The sequence below is a fragment of the Panicum virgatum genome, chromosome 4N (assembly GCF_016808335.1).
Source record: "Panicum virgatum strain AP13 chromosome 4N, P.virgatum_v5, whole genome shotgun sequence".
Classification (NCBI taxonomy): domain Eukaryota; kingdom Viridiplantae; phylum Streptophyta; class Magnoliopsida; order Poales; family Poaceae; genus Panicum; species Panicum virgatum.
Window position 1 is genome coordinate 18,047,563 of NC_053148.1, and position 18,074 is coordinate 18,065,636.

Sequence of the window (18,074 nt, forward strand, 5' to 3'; positions counted from 1 at the left end):
AACATGACCCCAGCTTTGGATTGAAGCACAAGGACACCTAACCTAGCCTAAGCTCCAACTAACTTGACGTAGGATAGAGTAGACCTTTGTTTTATAGTTTCTCTTTTATTCCTTCCTCTTGGAGTGTGGATATGTGCTATGTCGCATTACCCTTGCTTATCCTTTATCTGGACTTACCCCTGTTAGCGTATTGCCTATTGCTTGAGGCACAATATCATGGTTAATGTTGAGTACAATACCTTTGTTGCTGCCGTCCTTTGGGACACAAATAAATGATGATACCCTTACTCTCTGGGTGAAATGCTACAATGGTATATCCGTGCTCTTGCGGATCCATCTATAATCGTATTGATTATACCACGAGAGTGGCACCCCTTGGGTGCAGTTGCTAGGATGGGTTCGGCACCCTCATTTCTAGTGATTGCACTAAGGACCGCCAACAGGCATTTCTGGCGCTGTCGCTAAGGATTAACCATTCCTAGTGATTGCGCTAAGAAATGCCAACAAGCATTTCTGGCGCCGTTGCCGGGGACGGCATGTGAACAATGATATTGTGCTGATATTAACTTAGACCTTGTACTCAGGATATAGTCTTTACTCTTTCAGGCTAATGTCACTTTATGTCTTCTTTTATTTTTGATTTGAAAGAAGACATGGGTAGTGTATGACCGGTTTCTCCCTGCCAGAAAACTACACAGACAATCCAGAGAGGCTCGTGAGAAGGGCACGACCTCGCGTCGTTCCTCCTCTCGCTATCCTCCCGGCACAGGAACCCATTTCGGAAGCACCACTCGTTCTTGAGGCTATGGCTGAAAAGACTCTCCGCGAGTTCTCCGTCCCCTCCACCGACAATGTGGCCACTGGCCCCAACATCAACGTCGGGGACATGAACTTCGAGCTCAAATCAAGCCTCATCAACATGGTGCAGGCTAGCCCATTTTGTGGCAAGCCGAATGAGGACGCAAATGCACATTTGCAGAACTTTCTGGAGCTCTGCGACACCGTTGTCATACGGGGTGTCACCGCCGACGTTGTCAAGCTTCGTTTGTTTCCCTTTTCCCTCCTGGGGAAGGCGAAACAGTGGTTTTATAAAGAAAAGGACATTGACACATGGGCCAAATGCTCCAAGGCGTTCCTCGCAAAATTCTTCCCATTGGGCAAAACAAATGCCCTGCGTGGAAGAATATCAAGTTTCTAGCAGACGGGGATGGAATCCATCCCAGAAGCTTGGGAGAGGCTACAAGAATACATCCTAGCCTGTCCTCATCATGGCATGGACGAGTGGCTCGTCCTGCAAAGCTTCTACAATGGGCTCACAACGACATCTCGAGCCAATATTGATGCCGCTGCTGGAGGAGCCTTCCTCGACCTGACCATAGCCAAATCCAAAGCATTGGTCGAGAAGATGGTCTCCAATCAGGGGTGGACCGATGAATGACTCCAACCCCGTACGAAGGGCATGCATACCGTCAAGGAGACGGATATGATTGCTGCAAAGCTGGACCTCCTCATCAAGAAAATGGAGGAAGGGAGCAAATAACCGATCCATGCTCCCGTTTACGCCATGGGTTCGCACTGCACGTGCGAAGTCTGTGGTAACAATGGTCATTCGGGGAATGACTGCCCCGAAACCCATGAAGACTACGCATACCTTAACAACAACAACAACAACAACAACAACAACAACAACAACAACAACGGGTACCATCCACAACAAGGAGGCCAGGGGTGGAACCAGCCACGTCCACCATTTCAGGGAGGTAATAACAACAATCCTTCTTATAATTTGAATTTCAATTCGAACCAACCTCCCTTGAGAGAACTTGTTATTGGCCAAGTTAAAATCAACGAAAATATAAATAAAAAGCTTTTGGCCAATGACAAATCCCTAGAAAGTTTAAATGTTGTTGGCGCTCCTTAAGTACCCATTTTACTATATGATTAGGAGTCGTTTTGGTAAATTCTTCGGGATGATTCATGTACTAACCTACCACTTGGCACCCGAACTTGACCGTTTTCGATTTTGTCCTGGATTTTGGAGCATGTTGCATTTTGACAGGAAATTGGACATTTTCGGGGATGTTTTGACGCATAGTTACAACTGGGCTAAGATGAGGAATAAGAGGAAGATTCAACACGTGAAAGATGGTACCGAAAGGGGCTAGAAAAGGCCCAGGCCGGCCGGCCTGGAGTCCTTGGGCCGGCCGGCCTAGCCCTTTTCGGAGCCCAATCGATCTCGGTTTTCTTCAGCGCGAAGTATGCGTCAACCCTAATCTATGTTTTATCAAAACTGCCGACTATATCTGCCTATAAATACCCCGAAGCCGCCGTCAAAGAGGAGGCATCACGGAGAGGATCCAGGGAGATCGCAGAGATTGCAGAGAAAGAGCATCCAGAGATACATTCGAGTTAGACACAAGAGAAAGGCAACACCGGAGGCCTCATCGTCCCTCGGTGCCGCTGCAAGTTGGAGGACAGCAAGGGATCCATCCCTTGCCAGAGATTTCGTCACCATGATCGACTACGCTTCACTTAGCTTCATGGGGTAAAGTCCTCGTTTGTTCATGGGGTTGTAAGGAGATCTTGAGTTGTAATTGCCGAATCCTTTATGAGATTGATCTATCACAATTCTTGTTGATGATGCATTGATGCCTAATAGTTCGCGACTTAGCTTTGGGTTTGCTTTGCTCTTGCATGGTTTACTTAGATTACATCAACTATCGTGTTCTTGTTGATTCGTTACCGATTATCCTCGTGTAGTGACAGTATGCAGGAGGGAAAGGTTTTGATCTTGGAACACACCTTTGGTAGATTAGATCTGTTCTTCATTGCTTGGCGATTACATCTCTAGTGATCCTAGACCCTATGGACAAATGCTCTTCATATCTTGTGCACACATCTACCATTGCTCACTAGTCTAGATTAGATTAGATTGGTTAGATTAGATCTATTTCACATTCAATCACTCAATATAGATCTTTTACCAACATCATTAGTGCTTAGTTAAGCATAGTAATACACTTGTTCCGTGGATTGATAAACCTTGGGGGAATACTCTAAGGGAAAATCTACACGATCCGTGCGCTTGCGGTACGTAAATTGGCGCTTTAAGAAGCGTGGCACCGTTGCCAAGGAACAAGCGATTTTGCTACGTTTAACTTTGTATTAATTTTGTTGGTTACTAACACCTAACCTTTTCCATAGAAAATTTTTGTTTTCTTGTTTTTGTTTTGATTGTCTAGATGGGCCATCTCATTCAACACGTGGAGGAAGGAGAAAAATCACTAAGGGATTATGCAAGCCCGCGATCGGAGGACTTCGACATGCAAAAATCAGATTCGGTGTTGCGAGCCACCGAATACGAGATCAAGCCTCAAATCATCAAGATGGCGGCGGCAAACCCCTTTAGAGGAGAAGAGACGGACAACCCATATAGACATATCAAGTGGTTCACAATGCTATGAAATACGGTACAACAAGACGGAGTTCCGCTAGCTTGGTTTAGATGGAATCTTTTCCCATACTCACTTGCGGAAGAAGCGAGAAGATGGTTTGCACTTGCATCCTTCGAGGTAAAAGGAAATTGGGATGACTTGATGAAGAAATTTTGCGAGCGGTTCTTTCCGTTAAGCAAGGTTCAACATATTCGGAAGCAAGTGATCAACTTCGCGCAAGGAGAAGAAGAAGGGATAGATCAAGCATGGGATAGATTCAATGGATTGATTGAACAAGGACCGAAGCTCGGATTTTCCGGTGAAGTACTCTTGCATACCTTTTACTTTTCCCTAACCCCCGAGTGCATGCAGTTTGTTCAAATGTGTGCAGGAGGAGATCTCATGGAGAAAACACTCACGGAAGCCGCCCAACTCCTACAAAAAATCAGCAAGGGTGCGGCCATGCGAAGAGATTAGGAAAAACGATGTTCGGCAAGCTCCGAGGAAGAATCTCAAGTGCGGGTGCTTGCTGGAATTTTCAGAAAAGAGGCATCGGAAGTGAAGGAAGAACAACCGAAGCATGGGAAAGTCATAGAGATAAACCACGATGAAGAAGCATCAATCCGGAGTGCAACGAAAGACGACCCGGAAAAGAAAGGAAGAACCATGGGCACCGCCAAATCGCTAAGGGAATTCGAGCAAATGGATTGGATACCAATTGACTTCGGAAGATTGTTCGACAAAGCAAGACCGCATCCAAATCAGCGAGGAATGGCGAAGGTGATAGCGGAAGACTTCCCGCCAGATAATCACACGGGATATACATTTGGCAAGGAATCGGCTGGTGATATTATTCTGAAACTTTTTGAAGAAAAAGAGGAAGAGATTGACTTGGACGAAGTGCTGGAGATCAAAAGGACCTTGGGAGTGAACTCGAAATCATCACCCTACGCGCACATAGCCCAAGTATATGCGATTGGAAGCGATCAAGGCGAAGGTAACCCATCACCCACACCTCGTGTTGATTGCATAATAGAAGGAACAAAATGTTGCAATGTTTTATGTGACGTTGGCGCCCATGTTAGTGTGCTGAGTTCCAAGGTTTATGTTGAGCTTTTTAACGAAACATCAAACCTAGATGCCACAATCATTAAATTGATCATGGGAGATGGTAGATTAATCAAACCGCTAGGAGTGCTTAGAAATCTAAATGTTGCTATAGCGGGTAAAAAAATTCCTACTGACTTTTTTGTGATTAATGCTAGGGATGATGAGCATGAAGGCATAATCCTTGGAAAACCCTTTCTCAAATTAGTAAATGCTGTTCTAGATGTTGGAAAAGGGATTGTCACTTTTGATCTAGATGGAGAGAAGCGCACATTTGAATTTCATTCAAAATCGTCTTTTGCTTCACCTCTACCTCTTGATAACGAAGAGGTAGAGAGCATTTGTTCCATTGATTCTTTCAGGGATCCTCTCCAATGCGCTTTGGAGAATGGAGATGCTCAAGATGATCAAGACGAAGAACTAGTGGAAACAATGGAAGAATTGAAGCCGCAACACGGGAATTTGGAGGAAGAAAAATTTGAAGACATTGGAGAGTTAGATCAAGAAGAGGATGGTGCGCCCGATGTTGAGATGAAGCCACTCCCCAAGGGATTGAAATACGAATTTTTGGGAGAGGGCAGGACTTTTCTGGTGATTATTAGCGACGAATTGAGCCCGGAAGAGACGGAGAAGTTGCTGAATTTATTGAAGAAGCACAAAAAGGTGATCGGCTACTCGATTAACGACTTGAAAGGTATTAGCCCCGCTTTTTGCACACATCGTATACAACTCGAGGAGCAATACAAGCCGGTCGTAGAACATCAAAGAAGGTTGAGCCATGCTATGCGTGATGTGGTGAAGAAGGAGGTTATCAAATTGTTGACTGCCGGAATAATATACCCCGTGCCACATAGTGAATGGGTAAGCCCTATGCATTGCGTTCCTAAGAAAGGAGGACTCACGGTTGTGAAAAATGAGAAGGAGCAATTGATACCGCAAAGAACCATCACGGGATGGAGGATATGCATCGATTATAGAAAATTGAATAAGGCAACAAGGAAGGATCATTTTCCACTACCATTCATCGACGAGATGCTAGAAAGGTTGGCAAAGCATTCACACTTTTGTTACCTTGATGGATACTCGGGATTCTTCCAAATATCTATTCATCCGGATGATCAACATAAGACAACGTTTACTTGCCCGTATGGAACTTTTGCATATCGGAGGATGCCTTTTGGATTGTGCAATGCGCCCGCTTCTTTTCAAAGGTGCATGATGGCTATATTTTCAGATTTCATATAAGAGATTATGGAGGTATTCATGGATGATTTCTCGGTGCATGGTACTAGCTTTGATAACTGCTTGGGAAATTTGGAGAAAGTTCTTAAAAGATGTGGAGAGGTTGATCTTATGCTTAATTGGGAGAAGTGTCATTTGATGGTGAAAGAAGGAATTATTCTCGGTCATGTTATCTCCGAGAGAGGGATAGAGGTGGACAGAGCAAAAATAGAAACCGTGGAGAAGTTGCCACCACCTACGGACATCAAATCTTTGAGGAGCTTCCTCGGTCATGCCGGATTCTATAGAAGGTTCATAAAGGATTTTTCAAAAATCACCAAGCCATTGACACAACTTCTCCAAAAAGATGTGGAATACATCTTCGATAGTGATTGTCTTCACGCATTTCGAACACTTAAGCAATCCCTCATAAGTGCTCCTATCATGCAACCTCCGGATTGGAATCTACCTTTTGAAATCATGTGTGATGCAAGCGACTACGCCGTAGGAGCCGTTCTTGGACAAAGGAAAGATGGAAAGGTAAATGCTATCTACTACGCAAGCAAGACTCTCAATGAAGCCCAATTTAATTATGCGACAACGGAGAAAGAATTGCTTGCCGTGGTATTCGCCTTCAAAAAATTCAGATCATACATAGTAAATTCAAAGGTGATAGTTTATACCGACCATGCGGCAATCAAGTTTCTCTTGTCCAAGAAAGATGCTAAACCACGCTTGATTCGATGGATCCTATTGCTACAAGAATTCGATGTGGAGATAAGGGACAAGAAAGGAGCAGAAAATGTTGCGGCCGACCACCTATCAAGGATGAACCATGGAGATGATGGAAAAGAACCTATCGAGGATCAAATGAGAGATGATCACCTATATAGAATTCTCGACAAAGATAGTTGGATGAATGAAATAATAAGGGCAATAAAAGGGATGCCCTTGGATCACTTGGACAAGAATGCAAAGAAAAGAGTGATCGCGGAAAGAAGAAAATACTATTGGGATCCACCATACTTATATAGATATGGAGAAGATGGGGTCCTAAGAAGATGCATACCGAGGGAGGAACGTGAAGAAGTTCTAAGAAAGTGTCACTCGTCGGGATATGGAGGACATTATGGGCACTTTAGAACTCAAGCTAAGGTATGGGCTAGTGGATTCTATTGGCCCGAGATGCATGAAGACGCGAAAAGATTTGTTTCGACTTGTCCGGAATGCCAAAGGACGGGGAATATCTCGCAAAGGAATGCCATGCCATTGAACTACAATTTGCAAATAGATCTATTTGATGTCTGGGGAATCGATTTCATGGGACCATTCGTGAACTCACATGGATTTGAGCATATATTAGTGATGGTGGACTATGTTTCAAAGTGGGTTGAAGCTATGCCATGTCGGAAGGCATCAACGGAGGAGTCCATACACATGATTAAATCGGTAATCTTCCCTCGATATGGCGTCCCGAGAATCTTGATAAGCGATGGAGGAACACACTTCACGGGCAAAGACTTTGGTAAATGCTTGAAGAAACTTGGAATTGAACATAGAGTGTCCACGGCTTATCACCCCCAAACAAAACGGACAAGCGGAAACTAAGAATAAGAAATTGAAGGACATTTTAAAGAAGACCGTGGTAAAAGGAGGAAAAGATTGGTCGAAGAGACTAGATGATGCACTATGGGCATATCGTACGGCACATAAAACCCCGATTGGTATGACTCCTTATCAATTTGTTTATGGAAAAACATGCCACTTGCCGGTTGAGCTAGAACATAAGGCGTATTGGGCAATGAAGGAAATGAACTTTGATGCGGAAGCCCGCTGGGATTAAAAGGAGAATCCAAATAAGCGAATTGGAGGAGTTAAGATTGAAAGCGTACAATAGTGCATCAATTTACAAAGAAAGGATGAAGAGATGGTACGACAAACGATTACAAAACAAGGAATTCAAAGAAGGAGACAAGGTCCTACTCTACAATTCAAGATTCAAACTCTTTGGCAAAGGAAAATTACAAAGCAAATGGGATGGACCATACGTCGTACACTCGGTTTCACCCACGGGAGCGGTGACAATCATGGATGCGAAAGGCGACCAATATGTGGTGAACGGACAATGACTAAAGGTATTCTTGGAGCCCGACGTCATGCCCCTTCATTACATTGACATATACACCATGGATGAGGAACCGGAACGTCAAGCCTAACGACGTTAAGCAAGGTAAGTTTGTAAATATTCTCTTTTAGATTTTATTTTCATAGTTTTATTTCTATTCTGGACGAACTTTGAATAAAACATAGGCTTCTAATTTATTGGTGTGCACCTCGAAAAAAGTTGGAGTCCAGGGGGCTGAAAAAACCCCTGGGCCGGCCGGCCCAACACCCCTAGGCCGGCCGGCCTAAGCCACTTCGTGTGTGTTTCGGTCTCGATTTTTGGTAGGTGCAAGATAAGGAAATTTCAAACCTGTGCCTTATAGATTTCGCATGCCAAAACCGAAGATATTTTGGACTTCTCGTCCAAGTCTTTTCGGGATATAAATAGAGGCGCGGGTTAGATCTATTCTCTCATACTTTTCAATCTACACCACCACCTCGAGAGAGACATCGACAATGGCCGGTCCAGCGAGCGCAAGAGCCATGATTGCAGCAATGGAGATCGAGGAGAGGGGTTGGACGCCCGACACCCTCACGCCAAAGACGCCTAGCCCCATCTCAGCAACCGGTGTGCAGCCCCTCCTTGTCGAAGCAAAGCAATGTGAAGCGAAAGCCCCTCCGAAGAAATTCAATACTCTGGCAAGGATGAGCGTCGGAGGGAAGAGCCTTCAATGGTGCAATGAGAAGTTAGCTCAAGCCCAAAGGGTGGTCGTCGTCATCAGCAGCGATGAAGACGAAGGCGAGAAGCGACAAGACAAAAAGCCACCCGCACCTAGGCGTTCCTTGCGCCTTCTCGGAGTTAAAAGGAAAAACTACGTCGAGCACACCCCGGAGCCGAAGGATTATGCGGGGGATAGCGATTGGGAGAGCATCATGAGCCCTGGTTCATGGGGCGCCACCGGTCATGACTACGATGATGATTGGCCGGGGTGGGCCGAAGAGGAGAGAAGGGAGGAAGACGACCCCTTCGGAGGTGATAGCGGCAAGAAGAAGAAGGACGACGGCGAGCCCGAGGATGACAGCCCCAACCGCAGCGGGCATTACTCCGGGTGCTGTTTCAAGTGCCGCAATGAAATCGCGGATCTCCGCGCCACCATTGATAGGTGCCACGATCGAATCGTGGCAATGGATCGAAGGATGGACGACATCGAGAGCTTGGCTGAAAAAGACTACAACTTCCTTGTCCGCAGCATAAGGAAGTTATTCGGGATGGTCGGAGATCTACAAAAGCAAGGAGGAGGGCGCCCAAGATGCAATTGCCTGAGGTGCCGTTGAGACCACCGACGAGCGTCACACCCGTCTTTTATATCATTGCGACGAGGACGCCACATAATCTAAGCATGGGGGGGGGAGGTGTGACGACTCGTAGATTGAATTTTGGTCTTTGTTTACTCGAAGGTTCGTCGTGTGAGTGTGCTTTATTTTTCGCATGTGTGAGAGTCATAGTCTAGCGTTGTGTGCTTTATTTTTCGCATGTGTGAGAGTGAGTCTTAAATTAGTGTTGAGTCTTGAAAACAAAATAAAAAGAGTCTTTGTTTTTGTTGGATCGTGCAATTTTATTTATGCATTCAGTTTTACTTTATTTTCTTTAAAGCAATTGTTCACGAGCGTTGTCATGAAAATTATTTCGTATTTGTGGAGCTTAGTAAATTATTCGTATATGTTAATACCCGCACTTGAGCTTTGATCTGGCGCTTGGTTTTGATTACGCTTGCGAGTAAGGCATGATTTGGAGGACTTTAATTTCATAAAAATAATAAAACCCCTACAAACATAAGGTTGATCAAGTTCTTGGCAAGTTGAGAGTAAAAATCCTATCATCCAAAAGCTATACTCGTTCCACCATAAGTATTGGATGTACATTGAGTTGAGTTAGGATTTCTTTCTCTTGGGAGTTTTAATTTCGAGCAATGATCATGTCCATATTTTTCATCTCTGAATTGCTAGCCACGTCAATATTCGGTAATGAGAATTCCTCATTGGAACAACTCATGAAATCTACCGGATTCCAAAACCCGAACCCGAGATTATCTTGTTTATTATCATCTTCCTTGACCACAACCCAATTATGAGGATACGTTCTGTTTCTGCGCATGATTTGTATAAAACATAATTTTGGGATGAAGAAAGGAAGGAGTATTCAAAAGATGGACTGAATCCGACCTGGGAAAGCCCCAGTCCGGCCGGCCTACACCTCTTGAGCCGGTCGGCCTAGGACTCTCTGGTCTCGGTTCGGGCTCTAAAAATTTAGGGAGCCACTTTGGAGATTTGCCTATCTATGTTTTATAGAAAGTGTCCTATGAAAAGGTTTGGAGAAGAGAAAGAAAATTCGGGAGAAAGAAATAAAGAAAAAAAATGTATGAGAAGAAACAAATAAATGAAGGGATTCTATGATTGGAGAAGTGCAAAGAGTTATCATCTTGTTGTTTGAGAACAATATCCTCAATTCCAACCATGTGCAATCCGACAACGAGGACAATGCTTGTGCCTTGAAGTCAATCTTTTTGTATGCCTTTGCACATGTCCACCATTCTAAATCTTCTTACCCTTGAACCCTCTACATTATGGAGAAACTCTCATGATCATTGGCTCGGAAGGTAAGCAATCATTAGAGGGTTTTCTTAATTTGACAATATATGTATATACTTTGCTAAGCCTCACCTATAGCCCCACTTTATACTTGAGAGACTTTTGGGAGATGAGTGTTTGCAAATAAAATAGGATAACCACTTATATTGAGAGACATGAAAGGACTTGTGCAAGAATTTTTGGTCTAACCTTTGTTGCAGGGTATTTTGTTTCTAAAAACTAAAAAAAAACCTCCAAGGATGGCAAGAAAAGCAAGTGTTGTCGATATTCGAGTTGCTGGCTAAAGGTAAGAGTTGTGGAGTAATATTGGATGAGTTTTTAAACGCCCATGATATGATTATCCTCGCTGCTCCTCTGACCTTTGTTTGAAGAAATATTGTTAGACTTGTTTGCATAAGTAAATTTTGCAGTTCGAGAACTCTTGAGCAACCCATGGAAGGATTTGATGATTTGATTTGCTCGAGGACGAGCAAAAGCTAAGCATGGGGGGAATGTTGGCGCTCCTTAAGTACCCATTTTACTATATGATTAGGAGTCGTTTTGGTAAATTCTTCGGGATGATTCATGTACTAACCTGCCACTTGGCACCCGAACTTGACCGTTTTCGATTTTGTCCTGGATTTTGGAGCATGTTGCATTTTGACAGGAAATTGGACATTTTCGGGGATGTTTTGACGCATAGTTACAACTGGGCTAAGATGAGGAATAAGAGGAAGATTCAACACGCGAAAGATGGGACCGAAAGGGGCCAGAAAAGGCCCAGGCCAGCCGGCCGGCCTGGAGTCCTTGGGCCGGCCGGCCTAGCCCTTTTCGGAGCCCAATCGATCTCGGTTTTCTTCAGCGCGAAGTATGCGTCAACCCTAATCTATGTTTTACCAAAACTGCCGACTATATCTGCCAATAAATACCCCGAAGCCGCCGTCAAAGAGGAGGCATCACGGAGAGGATCCAGGGAGATCGCAGAGATCGCAGAGAAAGAGCATCCAGAGATACATTCGAGTTAGACACAAGAGAAAGGCGACACCGGAGGCCTCATCGTCCATCGGCGTCGCTGCAAGTTGGAGGACAGCAAGGGATCCATCCCTTGCCGGAGATTTCGTCACCATGATCGACTACACTTCGCTTAGCTTCATGGGGTAAAGTCCTCGTTTGTTCAAGGGGTTGTAAGGAGATCTTGAGTTGTAATTGCCGAATACTTTCTGAGATTGATCTATCACAATTCTTGTTGATGATGCTTTGATGCCTAATAGTTCGCAACTTGGCTTTGGGTTTGCTTTGCTCTTGCATGGTTTACTTAGATTACATCAACTATCGTGTTCTTGTTGATTCGTTACCGATTATCCTCGTGTAGTGACAGTATGCGGGAGGGAAAGGTTTTGATCTTGGAACACACCTTTGGTAGATTAGATTTGTTCTTCGTTGCTTGGCGATTACATCTCTAGTGATCCTAGACCCTATGGACAAATGCTCTTCATATCTTGTGCACACATCTACCATTGCTCACTAGTCTAGATTAGATTAGATTGGTTAGATTAGATCTATTTCACATTCAATCACTCAATATAGATCTTTTACCAACATCATTAGTGCTTAGTTAAGCATAGTAATACACTTGTTCCGTGGATTGATAAACCTTAGGGGAATACTCTAAGGGAAAAGCTACACGATCCGTGCGCTTGTGGTACGTAAATTGGCGCTTTAAGAAGCGTCAACAAAGTCGTGCACGTCAGACTTAAAACGACGCGCCCTTGCCAAAGGTAAATTGGTATTTATCTCATATTTTCTTTTTCCGCCTTTCCAAATTTTTTTTCATCTCTTTTGATTTCTCCATTGCATGTTTGAAATTTTCAAAATTGTTTTCTGCATGCTGGAATCTTTCTAGCACTTTTCCCTTTTTACAAAAAGACCAAAAATATTTTCTGAGTTTTAAAATTCTTTGGGAAAAATAAGTTGGACATCTTTTCGAGCAAACTTTTGGCCGTGCACCATATTTTCGAAGTTTATAACTGTTGAGGGAACATCTGGCCAAAGGGGGCACCAGGGGGCCCACCCTGGGGCCGGCCAACGGCTCCTGGGCCCCACCTTCTCCAGCGGCTACCTGACCGTTGTGCCTAGCTCTTCCTCGAGTGCACTAGCCCAAATTCCTTTAAATAGAGGCCGAGAGGGGTGTTGAGCTCTCTCATACTCACACACTCACTCACACTCCCTCTCACACATTCTAGCTCGGGTTTCCATTGGATTTTGGCTCAAGTTTGGTTTCAAGAAATCTCTCTCTCATTTCTTTGCTACAAGATTGATCACATTTTTGGAGGAACAACTTTCGGGTAAGAGTTTCATTTTCATTTCACTAACGTAACCCGAATCGAGTTGTTCTCGTTCGTTCTTGTTCATTCTTGTTGCAAGCATGAGAGGTGCAGGGCGGAAAATTTCCGGAGCTCTCAAGAGGATGGCGAGGTTGGGCTCGTCCCGTTCACAGGGCGAGTCGAGCTCTCATCATTCCCCCGAACCTGCACCAACACCGACTACGATGGATTATGAGCAAGACGAACAAGAAGAATAGTTTGAGGAGCAAGCTGCAGACCCACAAGCTGAGGACATGGAGATAGATGAAGATGATGCACCATACCTCGACTTGCAAGATGACCGCGAGCGTCAAGCCTACGCCATGATCAAGAATCGAAGCTTTGGTCATACCAGAGCCTTCGATCCAGACCTCCTCGAGAGAACAGGTATGGGCGTTGACTTCGCTCGTGTTTGGCATGCGGTTGGATGGGATGGTTTTGTGCCCATTGAGGAGAATGGTTCTCGTCTCCTCACCATCCAGTTTCTTTGCACTCTTCGGGAGGTGGACGATGGTGTTTCTTTTCGACTTTTTGGAGTTGAACCCTATTTTAATTGGAGAAATTTCAGTCACCTCCTTGGTTTTAGCGCACGCTTGCTAGTTTCCCATGCAAAAGCTTGCCGCAGTTTTGATCGACATGAGTTTAGGGGTTTGATTTCGGGTCAAGTTGTTCATGGCAAGTTTGCACCTCGGTGCAATGACATTCAAAATCCGACTCTTCGTTTGATGCACAAGTGGGTGGCTATCACTCTCTTTCCAAGAGATGATCCACGACCAGTGCAGAATGATGAGTTGATGATATTATATGCCATGGTCAACAAAATCCTAATCTCCCCTGCACAAGCAATGGTTAAGCAATGGCTCACAAATTTTCGGATGACAGGTCCTATTGAATGCACTTCTTTGGTTACCCACATCGCATCAAACATGGGAATCTTAGATGGGAACCCCGTTCCTTTCATTGAGGAGCCTTGTGTTATGATCGATGAGTCGTACTTGGTTCATGGCCACACGCTCAAGAAAGGCCCGGATGACTCCATGATTTTCTTTTCACTTGGTTATGCAAATGAAATCCCGTTGCCAAATGCGGGGTATTATTTGTATAACTGCCGTTCGCTAACCATCCCTCTTGTTCCACAAGAGGACAGCTGCCAGCATAGTGTTTCTGGTCTTCCTGGCAGGGTTACAAGAAGAAGGGCCAGAAGGGAGGATTTCATGCAGCAGCTACCTCAGCCTCAACCATAGCAATACGAGGCTGGAGGTTCGTCATGGCAAAGTGCCAGCTCCACCGAGTGGGCACGGCAGGCCTCAGGGCACCGGTCCACCAGTTCCAGCTCCAGTGGACCCCCACGACACACAACTTCGTCCAGAGGTTTTGCCACTCTGACTCGGCAGATGGGCGAGATGAACATGCGCACCACCAACATCGACGAGTCGCTGGGCCAGCACATCGAGTCAACCCAGAACTGGCAGCGATACACAGGCGAGAAGATCCGCAACCTGGAGCAGCAACAGCAGCAATCCCAGGAGGAGTGGAGGGTCTACTACCATAGGGCTGGGTTTAATCCCAACCAACAGCAGTGAGCCTGAAGCTAGCTTGGGGGAGGACCCCCATGAGAGGTACCTTGTATCAAACTCTACCTTTATCGCTTTTCAAAACCTTGCATGATAACAAACAAAAATTCGCAAAATTATGAAAATCCATAAAAATTTGCATAACTAAAATCAAATAAAAATTAGGAAAACCCTTTAAAAACCCAAAAATATTTACTTGCTTTCCAGTATGTGTAGTAAGCATGTGTAGTTTTTCCTTATTGAGATGATGAATAGTTGCTCTGTTTGTTCCTTTCATATGCCTAGTTACAACCTTGTGCTCTCCCTAAGTTCTGAGTTTGGTGGCTAAATGTTCAAACCTTAAGCTTGAAACTTGTGGGTAGCGAAAAGCAGAATTCGAATCTAGGTTGTTGTGGGTTATGATATGGCTGAAAAGAGTTGCTATGATCTTCTCCTACGTGATGCTTGATATCTGGAGTATTTCTTTTCAAAAATACAAAAATAAAATAAAGTTCCTCGGTGATATGCAATTCCTATCCAGAGCCATATGAGTTACAAGTTTGAAAAGCCTTTTCTACATATGCAACTTGTCTTCTCATTGAACTTTGTCAAATTGTTGTGACCCTTTGAGAGAATCACTTCATACACCCATGATCAAGATCATGTACACGTCCACTCACATGCTATACTTCTACACCTGGAAGATAGCAAGTACATCCCCTATTCATCCACAAATAAAACTCCAAGATGTGCCATGTTTATCTCTCTCCAAAGTTATCATCATAATGTATGGGCTATACAAAAAGAAATAAAAGATGCATACCCAAAGAAGGTATGCCACATGCCCACAAGGCATGTTAAAAAAAAGAGAAAAGATGCATATGCCACATGCCCACAAGGCATGTTAAAAAAAAAGAGAAAAGATGCATACCCAAAGAAGGTATGCCACACACCCACAAGGTGTGTCAAAAATAAAGAAAAGAGAGAAAGAAAAGGAAAATATAGCCCATACCAAAAACATTACAAGGGAAAGAGAATTCATATAAAGGAATTCTCATCCATCATCCACCAAAAATATCCACACACTTGCACATCTTGATCAAGGCTTATGACTTGTTTCTCCTTTGAATCTGGTCTTTGACTTAGCAAAATATGAGAAGCAAGTTTGCCTTTACATCCTCCATACCTATAGATCCACCAAAAAGAGCCATTAGAAGTAGGATGGAAAAGAAAGGCAAATAAAAAGGCCTTGGTGAGGAATGAAACACATTTGAGCGATCCGAGAGATCACCCGAGGAACTTACAAAATTTCTTTTCAAAAACTTTATAAAACCTCTAGATTGACGGTTGAACAAAGGAGTGGTAAGTGGTACTCTACAAGCCGTTCTGACCCTCAACCGCCAAAGCTGAGGATGATGCTATAAGCCCCACAGGAGTAAGGTAAAAGGTGCGAACAAGGCCAACTTATTCAGAATGAAGGTAAGAACACTCGGTTGTGCCTTGGGCATAAGATAGGAATGCGACATTGTAGCAACTCCTGATCAACAACCTAAGTCTAAAACTTTGCTCGGGACAAGCAAAGGGCTAGCTTGGGGGAGTTGTTGATGGTGCTTAAGTGCCATTTTCACCCGTCAACTATACTCAATAATAAAGGAAAACTACATGCCTTACTCACATATTTGTATCGCTAACCTCGCTCCACAGTTGTTTTCGAGTTTTGTACATTTCAGATGAGCAAGAGCAGAATAAGACGAAAACACGCAGCAGACGCCATACAACTACGCAGAATATCGCATCCAGTGTCACCCACTTACAAAGAGGGCCCATCTGGCAGAGCAAACGGGCGCGCCACGCATAATGCATACAAGGAAAGATATCAGGGCCCACATGTCAGCTTGCCAGCAAAGGATAAGGACGAGAGGCGGCCAGGTGGGGCCGGCCGACCCCCTGGGTCGGCTGAACCTGGCCGGCCTCCCGTCCAGGTGCATTTCGAGGAGGAGTCGGCCCCAAGTCTCCTGATTACCTTCCATACATGCATTTGGCGGGAACCGACCTCCACTAGTATAAATAGGGCCTCCTCTCACGCCTCTCAACACACACACACACACTTCATTATATTTTCTCCAAGAAGGCTCTCCTCTCTCTTGCTCTCTTAGCTAGGTAGTGGAGCTAGGCTAGTTCTCTTTAGCGAGCAAGTCGTCCTCGGGGTCGTTGAGCAATCCTCGGCTCCTGGTATGGCTTTGTGTCCGACTTGTCAGACTTCTATTCATAATATAGAGTTTTGCCATGGTTGCTTTACTATCTTGATAGTTTATCAATCCATGCTTAGTTCATTCATAAGTTATGCTACGGTCTTGGTTAGGCCAGATGATCCGTGTACGGATAGAGGTTTGTTGTGCTTTCGGGCTTGCTCTAGTGTTTTACTCGTCCATCAGAAGGGTAGGAGACCTGGGGGCACTAGAGTAGTGACTTCATACACGAGCGTGGTGCTCGGGTATGCAGGATCCTTCGGATATGTCCGTGCTCCATGGTGTGACTGGGGTAGACGGCAGGTGGTGACAGCCCTGTCCGTCCGGCGTAACAGCTGTGTTGCGTTTAGCGTACTTCCCGACGTTCGGGTTTAGTGTAGGAGTTCATGCAAAGAGGTAACGGAACTGGACGTTCTCCAGTGAGGGACCTTCTCCCCGCTATTCCATTTTCCCGGCACCTGCAGTCCTAACCATGATCTAACATGACCCCAGCTTTGGATAGAAGCACTAGGACACCTAACCTAACCTAAGCTCCAACTAACTTGACGTAGGATAGAGTAGACCTTTGTTTTATAGTTTCTCTCTTTTATTCCTTCCTCTTGGAGTGTGGATATGTGATGTGTCGCATTACCCTTGCTTATCCTTTATCTGGACTTACCCCTGTTAGAGTATTGCCTATTGCTTGAGGCACAATGTCATGGTTAATGTTGAGTACAATACCTTTGTTGCTGCCATCCTTTGGGATACAAATAAATGACGATACCCTTACTCTCCAGGTGAAATGCTACAATGGTATATCCGTGCACTTGCGGATCCATCTGTAATCGTATTAATTATACCACGAGAGTGGCACCCCTTGGGTGCAGTTGCTAGGATGGATTCGGCGCCCTCATTTCTAGTGATTGCACTAAGGACCACCAACAGGCATTTCTGGTGCTGTCACTGAGGATTAACCATTCCTAGTGATTGCGCTACGAAATGCCAACAATCGCAACAACAACGTGGGAGCCGATGTCCTCTCCAAACTTGGGTCCATTCGAGCAGCTGTTCAACCAGGAGTTTTTGTCCATGAACTTCACCACCCATCAGCCAAGGAACAAAGCCAATAAGCCACTGACACGGAGGCCCCGTCCACAGTCAGAGAAGTGCTGATGATTGAAGAAGATTGGCGGACTCAGTTTATCGACTTCATCAAGGAGTTCAAGCTTCCACCACATGTTGATCCTAAAAGCGCTGAAGCTGCCCACATCATCAGGCGTAGCAAGGGTTTGGTCCTCGTTGGCGACAACCTATACAAGCGCTCTGCTTCAGGCATCCTCATGAAGTGTGTTACCCTTGAAGAGGGCAAAGACATCCTCCGAGAAATACACGAAGGAGTTTGCAGCAATCACGCTGCATCAAGGACACTAGTCGGCA

General features: G+C 44.8%; 1 non-coding gene across 1 annotated transcript; it reads right to left on the bottom strand.

The window, feature by feature from the left end:
- Window positions 1–1,166: 1,166 nt before the first annotated feature.
- LOC120671764 lies at window positions 1,167–1,275 on the bottom strand. The gene has a single exon (XR_005673853.1). It is a non-coding gene; the product is annotated as a small nucleolar RNA R71 (small nucleolar RNA).
- Between the last annotated feature and the right edge of the window lie 16,799 nt (window positions 1,276–18,074).